General features: G+C 44.3%; 1 protein-coding gene across 1 annotated transcript in view; it reads left to right on the forward strand.

The window, feature by feature from the left end:
* LOC124606477 (corticotropin-releasing factor receptor 1-like) overlaps positions 1-23638 on the forward strand; it is a 253548-nt gene that overhangs the window by 22340 nt on the left and 207570 nt on the right. The gene's annotated exons all lie outside the window — the stretch shown is intronic.

A 23638-nucleotide genomic window follows, 5' to 3' on the forward strand; every position in this document is an offset into this window, starting at 1 on the left:
AAGGATCCAACTTTTATTTTATTCTGGTCGCCGACAACGACATCTGCGCATACTACCTCAAAGGAACTATCTACTTCAATTTCGCGACGAGATGAACTACAGCAACAAACACGCCACCGCCAACCGTGTTTAACCTATGCTTTCGGGACATCCTTAGGTTCTTCGCAAAATTTTCGGCTGAGCTTATCTTCGGCTTTAGCCAGCTTTCAGTGCCCATAACGATTTGAGCATCAGTGCTTTCTATTAGCGCTTGGAACTGTTATACCGATGGTTTCTGTATCTACGTTTTTCCCGTGTTGGGCCTGCACTCTTTGTGACTGAAGGCCTTTTTGTGTTTCCCCAAGACCCTATAACCTAAAAAACCGACCAGTCCATGCCACACAGCCCCTGCTACCTGTGTAATCGCCTCGTGCTTATAGTGGACTCCTGTCCTATTCAGTGGAACCCTATGGCGCAAGTCGAGGAATCTGCAGCCTGCACGGTCGCAGAACCGTCTGAGCCTCTGATTCAGACCCTCCACTCGAATGACAGTTTCTACTCGTTTGGACACTTCATTATCTCCACACGCAATTACGTAGATTGCTGAATGATATTCACAGTTTCTGCTCTGACATACGTTTCTTATAGTTTTGTAAGCAGGTTATGGCGAGATTTATGAGGTGTTTCTTCGACTGTATAGCAGTTTTTTCAACATTTCTGATTTCTGTTAAACTCTCTCGCCATTCAAACAGATCTATGGCTATTCTAAACGCTCTTCTTTCAACAGTATCTGATGAACAGTATCTGTACACCTATTAGTGAACACTAGTGTGGGGTGTGTCGACCGTTCGCCTATGAGGGCTTGAAGTCTGTTGGAGACAGTCTGAATGAGGTGTCTGAGTGTCTGTGGAGAAATGACAGTGCATTCGTCACCAAGACCCACAACCAGAGTAGGTAGAGATGTTGGACGCTGGAATCTGGGGCGAAGACGAAATTCTAAGTCAAAGTTATTCCATTGGGTTCAGGGCAGGACTGTGGGTGTGCTGGCCCGGTCCACAAACCATTGCCTCGCATATGCTGCCTGATGACAGGGTGCATTGTCGTGCTGATACAATCAGTCAGCGTCTATGAACTGTTCCTCTGCTGCACTCAGTACTCATTGCTACAAATGTTTTCAGATCCTTCTGAGTTTACTGTTTTGTTTACCGCAATAACTAGACCACTCCCGAACCACGGCTAATACCTACATATTGTAACACCACCTCCTCCATGTTTCACTGGTGACATTACATATAAGGCGGATAATGTTCTCCACGCACTCATCAAATATAAACTCTTCCATCGGATTGCCGGCCGGAGTGGCCGAGCGGTTCTAGGCGCTTCAGTCTGGAACCGCGCGACCGCCACGGTCGCAGGTTCGAATCCTGCCTCGGGCGTGGATGTGTGTGATGTCCTTAGGTTAGTTAGGTTTAAGTAGTTCTAAGTTCTAGGGGACTGATGACCTCAGATGTTAAGTCCCATAGTGCTCAGAGCCATTTGAACCTTCCATCAGATTGCCACAGGGTATAGCGCTATTAATCACTCCCAATCATTCCTTTGCAGTCATACACTGTGCACTGATGTCGCTGTTTACACCTCCTCAAGCGCCACTTATCACTGACTATGTGGAGCTTATGATGAGCTGCCCAACCATTATACCCAATTCTTTTTAACTCCCAACATACATTCGTTGTGTTAGCAGGCCTGCCGGAAGCATTTTGGAACGCACGGCTGATTTGTTCCCCTGATTTCATGCGATTTTTCGCAAGCACCTTCTATCATGCCCGATAACCCCTGTTCGTCAGTTCGTGAGGTCAGCTCCATCTTTGTTAGGCTGTGGTTTTTCCTTCATTTCCACTTCACAATCACATCAGTCATCGACTTGCTCAGCTTTAGAAGGGTTGAAAGGTCGCTGATGGATTTGTTGTTGGGCAGACATCAATGACTAGTTCACATTGGAAATCACTGTTGTAGCGCAACTTTACTCTAGCACAGGAAAGGTTCAGTTAATGAAAGGTCTACGCCACAATTCTCAAACGTTATTGACTTTATTACAATATAACTCTCTGAGCCTGTTTCATAGTGAGCGATGACCTAGAAGTTTGGTCCCTTCCCCCCTCTTTTCTGCCGGCCGGTGTGGCCGTGCGGTTCTAGGCGCTGCAGTCTGGATCCGAGTGACCGCTACGGTCGCAGGTTCGAATCCTGCCTCGGGCATGGATATGTGTGATGTCCTTAGGTTAGCTAGGTTGAATTAGTTCTAAGTTCTAGGCGACTGATGACCTCAGAAGTTAAGTCGCGTAGTGCTCAGAGCCATTTTTCCTTTCATTACACGTGAACTGCCACTCTTGGTGCGAGCCCTTTTACTCTCCAACAATCAACAGGCCCAGCTCGCCCGGCTCCTCGGGCAAGTCGCTGTACACACGGGAGGGAACACAGAGTAACGAGACAAGCTTTTAAAACACACAAACACATGACGTTAATTCAACAAGCCTCAAAAACATATTCGTACGTGCTTCAGGGAATACAGGCCAGACAATTTAAACTACGGCCTGGAAAACTTCAAGCAACCAATTGGTCCAGTAAACAAAATAAAATTTTTTTAACCACACTTGATAAACCATCAAAACACGGGTATTCCATTACTAAGGAAATCGTTCAGGACTGGCATTTGCAATACCCATATCACAGATTGAAGTAGCTGGCGAGAATTTCAAATAAGGCAACAACACTTAGCAGTACATTAAATCACGTTGTTACCACAGTTCATTTGCTGAAATTATGCTCACAAAAAAAAAAAAAAAAAAAAAACTATCCATGGTTCCAATGCCGTCGTGAGCAAACACAAGGCTGTCTACTCAGAGTCCCGTCAACCAATGAACGTCAGAATCACCTACGCCAGTACCAACAGTCTCAGTTCTATGCGTTGCCAGCTTATACTGCCGCCCAGCGTGCTTCCAAACACAGTGCACGCGCGACTCACGCCTCCTAACGGCTCCGTGTTCACTCTCTCTTCTCGTGCCTCCTCTCAGGCGCGCTATATAGGCAAACTTTACTCCAGACGGGATCGATAGCCGCTAGGTCGATGTGCACACATCAACTGTGCCGTATTGTCCAGTTACTGCGGTGCCACAGCGAAGTCGGCAGCACATATCGATACCACAGACTCTCTGCAATCCACAGCGGCGTGTGGGACTCGGCTCTGCACAGCAGCGCCTTCACTTTCTTTCTTTCTTTCTTTTGCTTGTGCCGTTTTTCCCGCGGATACGCAGGGTCGGCATGGTTAATCGGATGTGGCAATGTTAGTCGAAGGGGTGGCCGGATGCCCTTCCTGCCGCCACCCCGTACCCCGCGGGAAGGAATTAGTGTACCCCAACTGTCTGCGACCAGTGTAATCCATGGAATAGTGCGAAAGTGCTCAGATGTCTGCAAGCCGTGTAACTGAGGCGGGACGTGGGGACCAGCCCAGTATTCACCTAGGGGGATGTGGAAAACCGCCTAAAAACCACATCCAGGCTGGCGCGCTACCCGAGTCCAGGAAGCAGCGCGTTAGCGCGCTCGGCTAACCTGGCGGGTACAGCAGCGCCTTCACTCTGAGGTCAACATAGTGGAGAGCACAGAAGCTCTCTGTCCAGTCTGTGACCTCAGCTAAAGCAGTCACTATCATCGAGTAGGACACGACTAGTTCACAGTTTCCGACGGACATGTACTTTCGTAAATATGAAACATTTTACTTCAACAGAACGGTTTGGTAATTAGACTATAAAAGTGTGCTTTGCTAGTCAGTGACAGTTGCAAATTATACGACAATCCTGTGGCATACAATTACGCCACATTAAGTAAATCTTTTATTGAATTATATGATAAAGTGGACTCATATTTCAGGTGTTCTGGTTCCTATGTATCACCTCACCGAGCAGTCAAAGAATCCACAGCCGTGGCCAGACGGTTGTAGTTTCCTCTGGAAACAACGCAATGAGCTCTCGTCACCGTCCCATTCTGCTTTTACTGCTTCTCTACTGACAACGCAATACTCCCCTCCTCCTTTTGTTCTGGAGGGTCGGCCGCTCGTCGCATCTAGTGGTCAATTGCGCATTACGTAGACGGGTCCGGCTAACTTTTGATCTAATAGTGTACACTCATGACGTTGCGTGCTAGTCCGACCTAACGTGGGTATGAAATACATGAGAAGTATTAACACTGGACCGTTCAGGGGTTTCTATGCAGTCTCTTTTACAGACGACGTGCAGTTTTCCAGTAGTCAACCATCGATCCGTATATTGACATTTGATTTACGTACGACTGAGCCCAAGCAAACTTTCGATGTCACTTTTCTTACACGCTGTGGGGTTACGCGTATTTTGGGGAATGGTTATCTACTGACGCTTACAGTACCAGCTACTTTATCACGTTACCACTTCCATTTCAGTACCACGCTTTCCCGGAGTTTCTTACATTACAGTGTGAGTAAGCCTCTTTCTCAAGTCTTCTGTTAGGTCTGAAACATGACAAAGGCAAATTAAATTTTGTATAACAGGTTCGCCACAAGATTCTCGTACTTATAAAAGAAGGAAATAAGTTCTGCTGCTCCGGATGTCTACGTCAGAGCAAGGAATCAACTTCCTTATTCATAAACTATCAACCGTCGGAGTTTACAAGTTGTAATGGTACTTTCGTAGCATGAGGCAGTAATCACTTTTTAACATTTGATTTAAATAAATAAATTACTTTAAATAAATTAATTACTGTGAATTCGGTTAATACAGGTTGTGAGGCTTAATTACCGTTAATGTGGAATCAATTTCTGTAGCGGTATATCACTGTACATATGATACGCTGTGGTAAAAGTCATGGGATACCTCCTAATATCGTGTGGGATCTCCATTTGCCCGAAGTAGAGCAGCACCGCGACGTGGTGTCGACTGAGCAAGTCGTTGGAAGAAATAATGAGCCACACTGCCTGTATAGCCGTCCATAACCACGAAAGTGTTGCCAGTGCAGGATTTTGTGCACCATGTGACCTCTCGATTACGTCCCATAAATGTTCTTTGCGATTCATGTAGGGGGAGCTAGGTGGCCAGATCATTCGCTCAAATTGCCCAGAACAATTGTTATCCTGTACCATGTACTAGTTTGTACAGGAAGAGAATAGAGGCTTTCGAAATGTGGTGCTACAGAAGAATGCTGAAGATTAGCCGGGTAGATCATATAACTAATGAGGAGCATTGAATAGGATTGGGGAGAAGAGAAGTTTGTGGCACAACTTGACTAGAAGAAGGGATCGGTTGGTAGGACATGTTATGAGGCATCAAGGGATTACCAATTTAGTATTGGAGGGCAGCGTGGAGGGTAAAAATCGGAGAGGGAGACCAAGAGATGAATACACTAAACAGATACAGAAGGATGCAGTAGGTACTGGGAGATGAAGAAGCTTTCACAGGATAGAGTAGCATGGAGAGCTGCATCAAACCAGTCTCAGGACTGAAGACCACAACAACAAGCATGGGGCATTGTCATCCACGAAAGTTCCATCGTTGTTTGGCTGTAAATGGTCTCCCAATAGCCGAAAATAGCCATTTACAATCAGTGGATGGACCCAGTCCATTCCATGTAAACGCATCCCACGCAAATATGGAGTCACCACCAGCTTGCTCATTGCATTGTTGACAACTTGGGTGCATGGCTTCTTGGGGTCTGCGCCACACTTGAGCCCTACAATCAGGTCTTACGACCTGAAATCTGGACTCGTCTGACCAGATCACGGTTTTCCAGTCGTCTAGGGTCCAACCGATATGTTGACGATCCCAGGACAGGCGTTTCAGGCCATGTGGTGCTGTTATCAAAGGCACTAGCGTCGGTCGTCTGCTGCGACAGCCCATTAACGCCACGTTTCGCCGCAGTGTCCCAACGGATACGTTCGTCCCAAATTGATTTCTCCGGTTATTTAATGCGGTGTTGCTTGTCTGTTAGGACTGACACCTCTACGGAAACGACGCTGCTCTCGGTCGCTAAGTGAATGCTGTCTGCCACTGCGTTGTCCTTGGAGAGAGGCAATGCCCGAAATCTGTTATTCCCGGTACAATTTTGACATTTTGGATAATTCCATAATTATTTCCGGAACTGAATGTCCCATGCTTCTAGCTGAAAGTACCATTCCGCGTTCAAAGTCTGTTAATTCCCTTCGTGGGGCCATAATCACCCCGAAAACTTTTTCAACACGAACCAACTGAGTACAAATGACAGCTCCACCAGTGCACATTCCTTTCATACCTTGTGTGCTCGATACTATCGCCATCTGTATACGCGCATCTGTCACCTCAGTGTAAACTGTAGCTTTGTACTGTTAGAGGGCTACGAACAACACATTGCCTTTACCAGATAGGACTGACGGAGTACATCGAAAAAGTTCAAAGAAGGTCAGCACGTTTTGTACTATCGCGAAATATGGAAGAGAGTGTTACAGAAATGATACAGGATTTGGACTGGACATCATTAAAAGAAAGGCGTTTTTCGTTGCGACGGAATCTTCTCACGAAATTCCAATCACCAACTTCCTCCTCCGAATGTGAAAATATTTTGTTGACGCCGAGCTATATAGGGAGGAACGAGTGCCACGATAAAATAATGGAAGTCAGAGCTCGTACGGAAAGATATTGGTGTTCATTCTTTCCACGCCCTGTACGAGATTGGAATAATAGAGAATTGTGAAGGTGGTTCGATGATCCCTCTGCCAGGCGCTTAAATGTGATTTATAGAGTATCCATGTAGATGTAGATGTAGACTGCCGAAATAGGATAGCAATCATACATTTGATATTCTTCCTTGCAGCTTTTTACTCTGTTTATTATTTTATTTTATTTTGTTTACAATTTCTGTGGTCTTAGCCCGTTGTAATTTCAAAAATTCTGTTTTGATCGTCATTTATACAAAGTGTCGTGGATTTCTCACGGTAAATTGCGATGCAGCTCCAGATGCGTGTGGTTTTTAAACTGGCTGATGTGACTGCTTACCCATCGCTGGGTCAGTTAATAAATACATTAGGGCCGTTGCATTGCACGCCCAATCGGTACAGCTAAGAGTACCGCGGCATACCGTACTGATTACGGAAGTAAGAGCAAGAGCAAGTATGATTGATATGAACAGCCAGAATATTTAGCGTGGTCCACTTACTAAAATGATGTGTAGATGTATACCAGCAGGAGGGAAATAGCAGAGTGGGTCTTTGTCTTCTTCCTGGCTATCAGGGAATGGATGAGGAGAGTGTTCCTAGGTACACGAGACGTTTCGTGGTTGGTGCAACAATATAGTAACCGATTTTAGAATCACGTGAAAGAATTTGCTCTAGTCATCTCCCTAAACAGTGTCCGAAATTTTCTGGTTAGTTTTTGAGGAAAGTAATATTGACACAAATTTCCTGTGAAATAACTTGAATTTTACACATGCATCTCTTTCTCTGTTTTGTCAGGCTGTGTATTTATTCTAGCATGTATAACCAGCCTGCCATACTGTTTCGGTGAAAACACCATCCTTACGGACTATGTAAGTAACTAGCATTTGCTTTTCTAGGTATACTTTCAAATGTTCAAATGTGTGTGAATTCTTAAGGGACCAAACTGCCGAGGTTATCGGTCCCTAGATTTACACACTACTTAAACTAAATTACGCTAAAAATAACACACACACCCATGCCCGGGAGAGGACTCGAACCTCCGGCGGGAGGGGCCGCGCAATCCGGGACATGGCGCTCTAAACCGCACGGCCACTTCGCGCGGCTATAATTTCTAATTAGTTAATAAGCCGACATTTTAATTCTAAAATTATGCTGTATGATATTAAGTGGAAGCCAGTATCTCTTACAGCTAAGTGGACATGAGTGCGCAGCTAGAGGACACGTCACCAGAGGCAAACTAAACATGTAAACTACATGTCTCTCTGCTGGAAACGTACAACGGTTTCGCCGGTAAACTGATGTCTGTTCGCTACAAATGTTTACGAGCGTCAGTCACTTCATCTCATCACTGCATTAATCTCTTCGCTCACTGCTCCGAAAAAGCAGGAAATGTGTACGTCAAATTAACGGCTGCGACTCACTGTAAATCGTGACGACGTTGTGAAGCAATACTATAGGCCACCGCACCTCTTCTGAGAGCTGACCCCGTCTAGAGAGGGAAATATTTGTGAATGGAGACTGATAAACACGGATAAGGTCTCGGTATTCCGTGCGTTGCTCTTGTAGGTCTTCGAACAGGAAAAGTAGTTCCACAGCGAACACTCTACTAGCCCAAGAACTCTTCGCCAACTCTACTAGCCTGATTCGTAAAGGAAAATCAGGCGGTAACTGAAGTGGTAATAAGAAAAAAACTGCGAAATACTTGTATTTTATCCATTTATTAAAATTTATCTTCGGCTTTCATGGCCCGCTAGACTTATTTCGTTCGCCTCCATAGCTGCAGGTCATGTGAAGCAGCTAGTTTCAGTTCCTGGTACTGACAGCGAGTTTGCCATGGAACGCACTATCCTCATCTTCGTAATGCCAATTGAAGAGCAAACTGGATGAGATGTGGCGGATCGAAGGTCTGGAAAGTCGACATTGGCCGAAAGAGCGGTGTGCTGACCCGATGCCTTCCATGCGGCATTCAAATGACGCCATATGGCAGAGGATGACATGGCGGCCGGTCCCCATCGCGAGTTCCCATGTCTCAGATATCAGAAATAAAAAAAGAAAAAAATTCTAATAGGTTTAAGACAATATCAATTCAATTTCCTTCATTTGAAGCATAGTCCTGTTTATAGTCAGCCTAAGGAGTTTATCCAGTCCCATTAAGACCATTTTACAAACTCGTACATTGCTTCTTTCTTAAGCTACATGCAAGATAAATCCAAATATAAGTATAAATCTCAGTTGGTCCATCAGGAACAGGGAGAATCGACTGGTTAAGTAACTGTCAGTGTCAATGAAATTTACGAACAGCTGTGTAGCTTAAGATGTTATTTTATTTTGTTTTGAAGGCTACCAGTTTCTGCATCTCATTATGCCATCTTCAGGCCCCATATGCATCTCTCCAAATATACACTATTAGCCATTAAAATTGCTACACCATGAAGATGACGTGCTACAGACGTGAAATTTAACCGATAGGAAGAAGATGCTGCCATATGCAAGTGATTAGCTTTTCAGAGCATTCACACAGGGTCGGCGCCGGTGGCGACACCTACAAAGTGCGGGCATGAGGAAAGTTTCCAACCGATTTCTCATACACAAACATCAGTAGACCGGCTTAGCCTGCTGAAACGTTGTTGTCATACCTCGTGTAAGACGGAGAAATGCGTACCATCACGTTTCCGACTTTGATAAAGGTCGGATTGTAGAGTATCGCGATTGCGGTTTATCGTATCGTGACATTGCTGCTCGCATTGGTCGAGATCCAATGACTGGTAGCAGAATATGGAATCGGTAGGTTCAGGAGGGTAATACGGAACGCTCTGCTGGGTCCCAGCGGCCTCGTATCACTAGCACTCGAGATGACAGGCACCTTATGAGCATGGCTGTAACGGATCGTGCAGCCACGTCTCGATCCCTGAGTCAACAGATGGGGACGTTTGCAAGACAACAACCATCTGCACAAACAGTTCGACGACGTTTCCAGCAGCACGGACTATCAGCTCGGAGACCATGGCTGCGGTTACCCTTGACGCTGCATCACAGACAGGAGTGCCTGCGATGGTGTACTCAAGGACGAACCTGTGTGTACGAATGGCAAAACGTCATTTTTTCGGATGAAACCAGGTTCTGTGTACTGCATCATGATGGTCGCATCCGTGTTTGGCGACATCGCGGTGAACGCACATTGGAAGCGTGTATTCGTCATCGCCATACTGGCGTATCATCCGGCGTGATGGTATGGCGTGCCATTGGTTACACGTCTCGGTCACCTCTTGTTCGCACTGACGTCACTTTGAACAGTGGACGTCAAAATTTCAGATGTGCTACGACCCGTGGCTCTACTCTTCATTCGATCCCTGCGAAACCCAACATTTCAACAGGATAATGCACATCCACATGTTGCAGGCCCTGTACGGGCCTTTCTGGATACAGAAAATGTTCGACTGCTGCCTTGGCCAGCACATTCTCCAGATCTCTCACCAATTGAAAACGTCTGGTCAATGGTAGCCGAGCAACTGGCTCGTCACAATACGCCAGTCACTACTATTGATGAGCTGTGGTATCGTGTTGAAGCTGCATAGGTAGCTGGACCTGTACACGCCATCCAAGCTCTGTTTGACTCAATGCCCAGGCGTATCAAGGCCATTATTACGGCCAGAGGTGGTTGTTCTGGGTACTGATTTCTCAGGGTCTATGTACCCAAATTGCGTAAAAATGTAATCACACTTCAGTTCTAGTATAATATATTTTTGTCGAATTAATACCCGTTTATCATCTGCATCTCTTCTTGGTGTAGCAATTTTAATGTCCAGTAGTGTACGAAAATGTCATGTAGAGCCATAAATCTCTGGATGTCGTGGATTCAAGCGTTACACTAGTGTGGCACCAGGGATTTATGTCTCTATATGACATTTAGTCCAAATAAGAGATGCATTTGGGGCCTGAAGATGGCATAAGGAAATGTTGAAACTGGTAGCTTTCAAAATAAAATAATATCTTAATTTGGTGAATCTCATTGACGTTGACAATAGGTATAAATGGCTTGGGCTAGCGACCCCTGCTGGGATAATTCCTTCGTGGAGCATCGTTTTCTAATTCTTGGACTGTACTTAGTGTTACACTAACAAGGGGAGGCCGCCAATTGTGAAATTCAGATTCGATTCATACTGCGCATAATACAAGCTCATGGCCAGAGGTGTAATGTGGCAAAGCACCAAGATGCACTTCTCAGCCGTTGTCGAGAAAATCGACAGTTAAAAGAAACAGTTGCGGTGAAATACTCTCTACGGTTAACAGTTCTGTACAGCGTCGTGGCGCAGCGGTAAGCGCTCGGGTTCATAAGCCGAAGGTCGCCGGATCGAATCTCGCGTCACGTAGTTTTTTTTACTATTAGTTTTTGTAATTCATATATATATATATATATATATATATAAAACTATTAATGAATTGCTTATGCATGTTGGTGAACGCGGATCGCTCTCCAATTGTACCGCCTCCATTTTTCCGTTTTTTTTAACAGGGTGGACCAAAGCTCTCCCGTCCGCACTGATTTTCGACGATGTTATAAGCTGCGCTAGGGACCGCATCTACCTTCTTTCGTAGTTAGCAGGCAACTACGCTGTTATGCGGTGGCTCGTTTCGGCCCATTCAACATCTGTCCTTCAAGTGTAACGAGCGAGTAACGGAGTTTATATTTCATACCTGCCACAGCAAATTTGTGTTCGTCGGGTCTCTATTCTAATTCGAACGTTTGACTTACGCTATACGTATTCGTTTCGGAATATCGTTTCTACGTCTTCCGTTAACTATACGTGGTTAACATTATGAAGACAATTAATAACATTTGTGAAATACAACTTTGTTTGCAGAAAACATAATGATGTTCGAAGTCACCAGTTTTTCCACGACAACCGACTTTCAACAACTTATTATACGCATAATTGTTGCAACTGATTGCCGGGAATTAATTATATATATATATATATATATATATATATATATATATATATATATATATATATATATATACATTTGAATTACAAAAAACTTGGCGACCTTCGGATTACGAACCCGAGCGCTTACCGCTGCACCACGACGCTGTAGAAAATTATTAATCGTAGAGAGTATCTCACCGCAACGGTTTCTTTTAACTGTCGATTTTCTCGACAACGGCTGAGAAGTGCATCTTGGTGCTTTGCCACATTACACCTCTGGCCATGAGCTTTTATTATGCACAGTATGAATCGAATCTGAATTTCACAATTGGCGGCCTCCCTTGTAAGTACAATCCAAGAAATATAAGACGACGCTCCACGAAGGAATTATGCCAACACAACGGAAATCACTAGATGTAATGCACGTGTACAGAGAAACGAATGATTACAGTTTCAGAAAAACTGGGCGATTTATTCAAGAGTACAGCTGAACAAACTGAGAACGTCTATCACGCTTTGGTTTACATCTGGCCCTTATGCAAGCAGCTTGCTATACCACTACTGTGTGGGGCATTTCCAGACACGTCTTCATCCTGAATGTCACTGATTAGAGTACAACTGCCTTGAGCGTCCCGCTTCAAATTGAACCCCGATGACCAGCACAGACGACAGAGACAGTAGCGCGATACCGACCAAGCTGTCGCTCACCTTACGGCCCGACAAACAGGATTGATGGTCTGGGGTGCCATTTCATTTCATATCGTGATCTCTGTGTTTGTCATCCGCGGTAGTCTTACAGCACAGCAAAGTCGCCGGATATCTTTCCAGATAAGAACGTTTGGAGCATTATGGGCAGAGCCTTCCAACCATCTCGGGATTTTGACGATCAAACGCACCAATTAGACAGTATCTGACACGATACCCCCCCAGAGGGCATCCAACAACTCTGTCAATCAATGCCAAGCCGAGTAACTGCTTGCATATAGGTCTGTGGTGGACCAACGAGTTATCCACTTCCTCAATTTCTTCAGCTGTTGCTCCTGAATAAGTCATCCAACTTTTCTGCAACTCTGATCATTTGTTTGTCTGTACATGTGCATCACATCTACCGATTTCCGTCCTATTTGGAAAATTCTGAAATGGTGACTGCAGCTCTGATGATGAAGCGATGACTTCGAAACATCTTGGCACAATAAGAACTTAATTAAGAAGACCGCTAACGGATTTTGTTATTCGATTCCCATAAATAATGTCCTCATGTTCTTACATCTTGCTTAGAGTCTGCTCTGGCCTAAGCACTTCAGTGTTTCCTTACCTCTGCTCTCTGTACAAATCTTGCAGAGCTGTCGCCTGCGGCCCAGAAGTTTCAAGAAAAGCTTGAGTCAGTTCTAGGGGGCGATACCCAAATAGCCTAATGGTTATAACGATTGTAGTACAGCGTACGTGGCTTCTTAAAGTTTAAAGATGCAAACAGTTCAGAATGTTTAAGGAGCAGATGGGAAAACGTAAATAAACTGTTTGTTATTTCAAAAGTAATAACCGTAACTGTTAACACATTTACCCCACTATGAGACAAGAAATTCTTTAATGAGAAAATGTTTGCGTTGTCTACGGACCCATAATGGTGTCCAGGCGTGTACTGCTTCGTGTGGAACAAATCGACGGCCACGAATGTCTCCAAAAATATGGCAATCGAGTAGGGAGATATCGGTGATATATGGAGGATGAGTAAGGGATTCCTAGAGAAACTTTTGCAGAGTGATCGAAACAACCTTCGTAACACGAGGGCTCGCCAACTTCTTGTGGGTGGACACCGCAGCCTCAATAAATTTGAAGGAAGGCATCGTTCCACCAAGTTGTATTTGAAGTTGTTCTTTATTTAAGCAATATTAGGTTCGAGCGTGGCTTATTCTCAAGTGCATGACAGACGTGAATACATCAGTCACCCTCGGCAAACAGAAACACTTTGACAGCTGTCCTGAGCACAACTATGAATGACACACATTTCTGTTTTTGGGGATAAGGAACCCACATCTGCGGTAATACGCTTGAGAATGGACCACGCTTTAAAGGAGTAACGCTTAATAACGTATAACTTCGAAATACAGCTTGGCAGAACGATGCCTTCCTTCAGGGAATTAAAAAATAGTGAGACATTTTTATCGCTGTTAACCAACAGTTTCAGTCGATAGGAAAAACTGAAAACTACGTTGCAAATCCGCATCTTAATGTACATCTATGTCCAGTACGCTGCGTGGGGTATGTACGTGCACAAGTATTTTTTGTTGTATTTCAGACCCATATGAAGCAAGAGGGAAAACATCTGTATTCCTGTTTACGTAATCTTATCTCTCTTACGCCATTCTCGTGATTTCTGCTAGAGAAGTATGTTGGTGATAGCAGAATTGTCACACTGGATTCTTTTAATATGTCTTCTCCACAATTAATCAATAGAGTTAAATATTCCTATTTAAGTTCCCCAAGTATCTGCGAGCAGTTTAATTGATCGCACTGGCGAACTGTAAACGATTTGCTTTAAAAATTGCACTGATCTTTCCAGAAACCGTTCCAACAAATCTGTGTCATCAGTTCAACTGCCCTCATACGGATTTTACGTGTTCGTCCCCCGACTCATATAGTTATAGTTGGTGGTGGCTGCAGTCTACCCTTGATATGTTTACAAATTCGGAAATGTTCATAGAAGGCCAGCTCATTATGTTTTATCTCGAAATAAGGAGAGAGTGTTGCGAATATGATGTCTCAGATGGGGTGGCAATCATTAAAACAAAGGCATTTTTTGTTGCATCGAGATCTTTTCACAAAATTTCTATCACTAAATTTCACTTCTGAATCACAAAATATTTTATGACTCCCGTTTACACACGGAAAAATGATCATTGTAATAAAATAAGAGAGATTGGATCTCGCACGGAAAGGTTTATGTGTTAGTTTTCCCCACGTGCTATTCAAGAGTGGTACGGTAGCGAAATACACTACGTGATCAAAAGTATCCGAACACCTAGCTGAAAACGACTTACAAGTTCGTGGCGCCTTCCATCGGTAATGTTGGAATTCAATATGGTGTTGGTCTACCCTTAGTCTTGATGACAGCTTCCACTCTCGCAGGCATACGTTCAATCAGGTGCTGGAAGGTTTCTTGGGAAATGGCAGCCCAGTCTTCACGGAGTACAGCACTGAGGATATCGGTCGCTGAGGCCTGGCACGAAGTCGGCGTTCCAAAACATCCCAAAGGTATTCTATAGGAGAGGTTGAAAATACCGCTTCAGTTGTAAATTTATTTTCACGCGACCGGTTTCGGGCTATTATAAGCCCATCTTCAGGTGTCGTACTGGAAATAGCAAGAGACGGGAGATAATTTTCACACACCGCAACACACATATTTTTTTTTTTCTAACAAACTTTTAAAGGACGCAGATTTACCGGAGGGTGACGCTAAGAAATTGTTACCCCAAGGTCCGGTACCGCCTAGACTATATGGACTCCCGAAGGTTCACAAAGATGGGGTACCATTACGCCCCATTGTCAGCAACATCAGGGCACCTACATATTTGTTGGCCAAATACCTGACGGGAATATTAAGTCCTTATGTTGGTAAATGCCCTCATCACATCCGTAATTCCGTGGATTTTGTTAAACGCCTTGATAGCATCAGGTTGGATGAGTCAGATATCATGGTGAGTTTTGACGTCGTTTCCTTGTTTACGAGGGTACCCCTGCGAGAGTCACTAGAATTGATTAGTCAGAAGTTTGACGAGAAGACCACTGAACTTTTTAGGCATGTCTTGACTTCCACGTATTTTCTTTTTAATGGAGAATACTACGAACAAACGGAGGGAGTAGCCATGGGTAGCCCACTCTCACCGGTGGTAGCGAATTTGTACATGGAGAACTTCGAGGAGGAAGCCCTGTCGTCATCCGTATGGAAACCTACTTGCTATTTCCGTTACGTTGACGATACGTTCGTCATCTGGCCACATGGTATGGATAAACTCCTTGACTTCCTTACACATCTAAACTCCATACACCCCAACATCAAATTCACTATGGAGACTGAAACGGAGGGTAAATTACCTTTCCTTGACGTCTTGGTCAAGAGAAGGGCTGACGGCACCCTAGATCATGGGGTGTATCGGAAGGCTACGCACACTGATCTGTATTTGCATGCAGACAGCTGCCACCACCCTTCACAGAGGAATGGGGTACTTAAAACTCTAGTACATAGGGCGCGCACTATCTCTGACGCAGAGAGTCTACCCCAGGAATTGGAACATCTGAGAACTGTATTTCGAAAAAATGGGTACTCAGAGTGGCAGATTCAACGTGCTCTCCGCCCAACCACTGCAGCACAACCTGTTGAGATGGATGAAGTCACGAGGGAGGAGGTAGGCACTGCATTTATTCCATACACAGGCGCACTCTCGGGAAAAATCGCCCGCATTCTGAAGAAACACCGGGTCGGAACTGTGTTTTGTCCTCCAAATAAAACTCGTGCACTGGTGGGGAGCGCCAAAGATGACCTCGGTTTGAGGAAGGCCGGCGTGTACCAGATTCCGTGTCAATGTGGCATGTCGTATATTGGTCAGACGATGCGTACCGTCGAGGATGGATGCCGTGAACACCAGAGGCACACTCGACTGATGTATCCGAGCAAGTCGGCGGTCGCTGAACGTTGTTTGTCGGAAAATCACGCCATGGAGTATGACCGCACGAGGATTCTGGTACAGACGTCGAGATACTGGGACAGCGTTGTTAGAGAGGCCATCGAAATTCGCACCAATGACGACCTCATAAACCGTGACTGTGGCTATAATCTTAGCAGGGCTTGGGAACCAGCGATCGGGTTAATCAAGAGTAAATCGAGCAGACGTATAGTTGTGACGACCACGGCGGACAGAGCCATCACACCGTCGTCATCTCAGACGCTGTCGCAATCTGTTCCACCGCGCGACCGTGGCCCTGGGCGCGGATGGCGGAGGGAGCGCGCCGCGGGCGGAGGGTATTTAAATCGGCCGCCGCCGCGACCGAACCCAGTTCCCTCTGAGCAGCCATAGCGTACGGATCTCCGCGCCGGCACGTTCACAGGAGCTCAGTCCGTCAGTTCACCTGATGATGGCGACATGTTTGATCGCCGAAATATTGTGCCCGTTGGACACTATAGACCGGCAGCATACCCGTGGATATTTTGATTATCAAATACGCCGGGAGAAACTCAAGAATCACATTTTAAAAATCACTTCGTAACCACCAGTCGGGCTAGGCGCTGTGAAACCTATGTCCATGCGAAAGTGACACCAGACGGCACTAAGGACGACTGCCTGGGTAGGGAAATATACAAATGATATGAGCACACTTACGCTGTGCTGTGACCTCCGAGAGCCGCGGTTGACGTGTACCAGGCGCGGTGCGGTAACCATGAGCGCAGAACGGGGAGTAGCGGATGCGAACGAGGGAGCAAATTGGTGAACCAGAGTGGCAAAAGTGCTGCCATTTATTGACGGAGAGAAGAACGCGGGGCCACTAGCCCGGCCGTTCACAGTTTGAATTAGTGATTTACATTTAAAATGAAGAAAAAAAGAGAAAAATACATAAAAATACACGAAATAAGTTAAAGTGCATTATGCGTAGTAAAGGAGCGTATTGAACAGGCCGCTACAGAACTGTGGTAAAACTGAGAGGAAGCGACAATATAAAATTATTAGATGAACCGTAAAGTGCAATGAAACTTTCCTTTTACATGAGTGGCATACAAGTTTTAAACTTAGTGGAGATATATAAGTGCAACGTGGAACAACGCGCCACAGTCATAAGATAAAAGAACATACACATGTGCCACTCCTGTTTACAAGCTCTCGTTACTGATCAACAGGGAAAGTAGCGAAACTTTACAGTCTATGCTCTCAGGAAGCAATACGCCAGTTAATAGCTAGTGGCAATAGCACTAAAAGGATACATTAAAAGTGGGGTCAATTTAAAACCTGCTAACCAGCAGTCGACAACTAATCGAAGCTTACATTAGATAAGAATCGAATGGCTCTGAGCACTATGGGACTCAACTGCTGTGGTCATAAGTCCCCTAGAACTTAGAACTACTTAAACCTAACTAACCTAAGGACAGCACACAACACCCAGCCATCACGAGGCAGAGAAAATCCCTGACCCCGCCGGGAATCGAACCCGGGAACCCGGGCGTGGGAAGCGAGAACGCTACCGCACGACCACGAGATGCGGGCATTAGATAAGACCTGAGACATATTTTACATCATGAAAGACAGGTAAATTTTTAATTAGTGAGGTTACAGATAATGCCATAGTACTATAATGCGGCACAGTCATAGGATAAAATGAAAAACATGCAAACTTTTATTAAGGGAGGACAATTTTACAGCTATGTAAAATGAACAGAGTAGACCTTGCGGACTTCACTATAGGAACCAGGTATATGCCGTACATTCTTTAAAGCTATTGATGGCCACAAAAATAATGGCAAAAAAAGGAAAGAAACACTGACCCGATTAAGAAGTATACATGTATGGCGTACAGTAATCAGTGACCAGAAAGCGAAGGAAATGAGGTTGGACGCAGCTTCAAAAAAGAAAAGTTATTCAGCAGGACTGCGTGCTTAAGCACAGTTTGCTCGTTCACAATGCCAGACGGATCACGGCAAATGCTAAGGATGATTTCTATTTCTTCTAAATGTTTTTAGAACAAATAGAAGCAACGGATGAGAATGACTGTTGTATGGGAATTAAGGCTTCCTCGACGAATTCAGCTGATGAAATCTTCTTCGGTTATCAACCGAGTCGTGGCGTCGTGTTGTGGCAACGTTTCGACGAGTTTCTTATTCGTCATCTTCAGGCGATGTGTCGGGGACATGAACCTGCAATTTTGTCACAACACTACGCTACAACTCGGCCGCTAACCGAAGCAGATTTCAACAATAAGTATCATGTTTCCAGATTGAATTATTAACTCTGCAGTGAAGTGTGCGTTGCTTGGAACTTCATACCACAAATGACTTGTGTGGGTTAAAAGTTAGGAATGCTGTAAGAAATGAAGCTGTGTGGACCAGTCGCGAGCCGTGCCTCGAGAGCTCAGATGACGAGTGAAGTTCCAGGTTCGAGCCCCGATACGGCACACGCTTTTAGTGTGGTAAGATGTTTCAAGTGTCATACTGACTGTAAGTGTGTTGCTTAACTTTCAATGGCCGACTATTGAAAGATTTAAACGATAAGCATTATAATTTGGCTGTTTTATTATGTTTACGAGACGCTATTGCAATTTAGGTTTTGTAGCCATTGTGAAGTGATTCATTACTGTCCTTTAGAAATTAGTTACGGCACATGTTGTGGTACAGGTCAAGATTATCATACTCATTATTTGGTTATAGAGGAATCGCCATGTTAAATAGTCACACAGCGGACTAAATTTTTAAAGTTAAACTCATAGTTTCCTTATACACCTACATTATCAGAGTGCATCATGTGACTTGTTCATGAAGCTACAATCAGGAGGAGGAAGAGCATTAGGCTTCACTCGACGGTGCGTGAGAGTGTGCGTGTGTTGGGTCCTTAGCGTAGTGTGCAGTGTAGATGTTGAGGTGCTTGCTGAACTCGCGTGGCTCCCGTGCGTTCCCCTGCTCTGCTTTACGACCAATAAAGATAAGCCAGGCCGCGGTCCGGCCAATTACAGAGCGCTGCTTCGGACGCCTGTTGCGTGGGAGGGAATACAACCACAGCGTCTGCGTGAGGCGGTATATTGCTGCATTACTGTTGTAACAACGCGAAGTTCCTCTACCTGTAGTACCCTGGGCCAAGTGTGGGCCTCCTGTGTTAAGTAATATGCATTCTGCTCACAATTCTTAACCCAAAGATGGGTCCACTGGCGACCATGCCAGGACGGCAATCTCTGCACTTCGCCAATGGAGCGATGAAATGTAGCGTGATGCAGCATTTAACGAAGCACTTGCGAGATATGTGGTACTGAATAAATTTCGACATCTATATCTACGTGTATACCCTGCAAAACCCTTAGAATTTCATGGCAGAGGGTACTTCCCACGATATCAGTTGTCACAGCCTCTCCCCATTTCATACGCGTATGGAGTGCAGGTTGAATATTTGCTTAAATGCCTCTGTGTGTGCTATAATTAGTCTAACCTTGGCTTCACGATCTATGTGATAGCCTCACATCTGGGCTTGCAGTATATTCTTCTCTTAACGCTCGTTCTTGAAAATTTTCAAGTATGCTTCTTCAGGATAGTTGGCTTCTACTTTAAGACGTCTCCCAGATCCGTATTTTCAGAAATTGCGAGACACTCTCCCATAATTATGTCAAACAGACGTGTGACGATACTCCCTGCTCTTGTTTTGTATATGTTTGGTATCCCCTGATAGTTGGTATGGGCTCCATTCAGTTGAGCAGTATTCTACGATGGCTGTCATGAGTAATTCGTTAGCAGTCACCTTTGCAGGCTATGGAATGTCGCCAATATTCTACCAATGAAACGAAGTCTACCACCTGATTTACCTACGATGGAGCCTATGTGAAAATTCCATTTAATATTCCTACAGACTGCTCCACCCAGGGTAGAATGATTCTCATTGTGTCCTATTGATAGTATATTCTCAGGGACAACGCTTTTTGTCCAGTCTGGCTTCTGTTTATTGATTCAGACAACTAAAGGTGGTAGCGATCTGTCTTGATACACAGTTGTCAGGAAATTTCTTAAGCTAAAAGTTCTATTACACAGTAGGTACAAAACAAATCATAAACCCGCAGATGAGCAGATGATATCTGAAACATATTCGACTACTGGAAGGGCAATGCAAACTTAAAAAAGATACTGCAGCAAAACAGTAACACAGAACTTTTCTCAAACAACAAAGCACTATTTTTCACATGACAGGCTACCAGTGACACAAAAATCAGATAAGATAGAAATCGAAATAGAAGACAGCAAAACAGAAGCCAAATTTTGATTTTTGCTTTCGAATGTTACTTCAGAAAGGAAAGTCAAGAAATGTTGGCGTTATTCGATAACCGCACCACTGGCAAAATGGGTGACGTAGTAATTAGTACAAGTGGTGTTGGAAACCAGTGTACCTCGCTGAAATGTAATAAGGCCTGTTGGAATCCCTGTCAAATTGCATACAAAAACTTGCGAATGACATTGTCAGAGCGGTCTGACTATCATTGACCGCAGAACCCTTGAAGTAATTCATGTGTCAATACACACGTCACGCACATTTACATAAAGCAAAGTCAGTAAATAAAGTCTGTGAATAAAGTCTGTGAATAAACGTTCTGAAGACACTTGCCGTCTAGGAAGGATGGTGCGGCCATTTGCATGGAAATATAATTGTGTTGAAAACTTAAGAACGAAAGTAACTTTCGCACGATGTTTCATTGCCATGTAAATAGCTCAATGAAACTCGGACCATGCATAGAAAGAACTACTACAGAATAGCGCAGAAGGTAACTGAAATAAATACGTAATGGGACGAATAGAAACCTTTATTCAAAGATAATAAATACACTGCAACGCATCCCGCACGTGCTGTACGGCATTTAAGTCGGGGGAACGGGCAGGCAGTCCATTCACCGATTATCCTCTCGTTCCAAGAGCTACTCTACCTGCGCAAATGGATGTGGTAGCGCATTGTCATCCGTTGTTGTGCTCTTCAGTCCAGAGACTGGTTTGATGTAACTCTCCACCCTAATCTATCCTGTGCAAGCTTCTTCATCTCCGAATAACTACAGAAACCTACATCCTTCTGAGTCGACTTGGTGTATTCATCTCTTGGTCTCCCTCTACGATTTTTACCCTCCACGCTTCCCTCGAATATTAACTAGGTGCTCCCTTGATGCCTCAGAACGTGTCCCACCAACCCAACCGATCCCTTCTTCTAGTCAAGTTGTGCACAAATTCCTCTTCTCCCCGATTCTCTTCAGTACTTCCTCATTAGTTACGTGATCTAACCATCTAATCTTCACCATTCTTCTGTAGCACCACATTTGGAAAGCTTTTATTCTCTTCTTGTCTACACGGTTTATCGTCCATGTTCCACTTCCATGCATAGCTACACTCCATAAAAATACTTTCAGAAAAGATTTCCTGATACTTAAGTCGATACTAGATATTAACAAATTTCTCTTTTTTAGAAATGCTTTTCTTGCCATAGCCATTCTACATCTTATATCCCCTCTACTTCGACTGTCATCAGTTATTTTGCTCCGCAAATAGCAAAACTCCTTTACTACTTTAAGTGTCTCATTTCCTAATCTAATTCCCTCAGCATCGCCTAATTTAATTCGACTGCATTCCATTATCCCTGTTTTGCTTTTGTTGATGCTCATCTTATACCCTCCTTTCATTGCACTGTCCATTCCGTTCAACTGCTCTTCCAGGTCCTTTGCTGTCTCTGACAGAATTACAATGTCATCGGCGAACCTCAATTTTTTTATTTCTTCTCCATGGATTTTAATACCGACTCCGAATTTTTCTTTTGTTTCCTTTACTGCTTGCTCCATTCCCAACCACTACTTCCCTTTCGTGCCCCTCGACTCTTATAACTGCCATATGGTTTCTGTACAAATTGTAAATAACCCTTCGCTCCCTGTATTTTACCCCTGCCACCTCCAGAATTTGAATGAGAGCATTCCAATCAACATTGTCAAAAGCTTTCTCTAGGTCTATAAACGCTAGAAACGTAGGTTTGCCTTTCCTTAATCTGTCTTCTAAGGTAAGTCGAAGGGTGAGTATTGCCTCGAGTCTACATTTCTACGAATGTATATTTCTACGAGTCTACATTTCTACCAAGTCTATAGTGATCTTCCCCGAGGTCGAATTCTACCAGTTTTTCCATTTGTTTGTAAAGAATTCGTGTTAGTATTTTGGAACCATGACTTATTAAACTGATAGTTCGGTAATTTTCACACCTGTCAACACCTGCTTTCTTTGGGATTGGAATTATTATATTCTTCTTGAAGTCCGAGGGCATTTCACCTGTCTCATACATGAGATGGTAGAATTTTGTCATGGCTGGCTCTCCCGAGGCTATCAGTAGTTCTAAATGAATTTTATCTAGACCTGGGGCCTTGGTTTGACTTAGGTCTTTCAGTGCTCTGTCAAATTCTTCACGCAGAATTTGTCATCCATAAAAATGAAATCACGGACTCATGCACCCCTGAAAAGGCGCACATTGGAAGGGAGCGAAGTACTCCATCTTCAGACCACAAGTGACCCATTGGGATCATCCGACTACCGTGTCATCCTCAGATGAGGACGTGGATAGGAAGGTCGTGTGGTCAGCACACCGCTCTTTCTGTGACTGGAGCCGCTACTATTCGATCGAGTAGCTCCTAAATTGGCATCACGAGGTTGAGTGCACCCCGAAAGGTTTGCAGCTCAGTTCTCCGATGCAACATTATGCCTCCCAACAGAACCGTAAATTCTGTACCACCAAAACGATCATGTTCTACGTTTTTCTTGAGTGCATTACATATTCCCACCTCTCGCCATATGAGGGTAAGTATGTGTGATGTGCGTACTGTAAGACCTTCGGTACACACACCATCAGATTATTTGACTTGTCGCTCTAACGAAGTAGGCGAGTGTCAGCAATATGTTTCGTGGTCTTACCGTGGCGTGTTTATCTTCTGCCGTTAGGTCAGACGATAGAAATGCCACTTGCACGCTTAGAGTAGCAGATTGACGGTGACCAACTTTAAACAGAACTTGATTAATTTTCTCACACATTTATTAAAATAATAAAAAATATAGACATTATGTAACTTGATTCTGGATGCTGTTTACAATTGACAATCTGAAGTTCCTTTGGTCTTGATATGTTAATCTTATTCTCACCTATCTCTGATACTTGACAAAGTGTCTATTCATTTATCTTCATGGCTATGTCCAGGAATATGATAATATTATTAGGCGCAGACTGAAACTTGACTACAGACTAATGCAGACTAATGCAGACTGATGCAGACTAATGCA

This window comes from Schistocerca americana, chromosome 3 (genome assembly GCF_021461395.2).
Source record: "Schistocerca americana isolate TAMUIC-IGC-003095 chromosome 3, iqSchAmer2.1, whole genome shotgun sequence".
Lineage (NCBI taxonomy): Eukaryota > Metazoa > Arthropoda > Insecta > Orthoptera > Acrididae > Schistocerca > Schistocerca americana.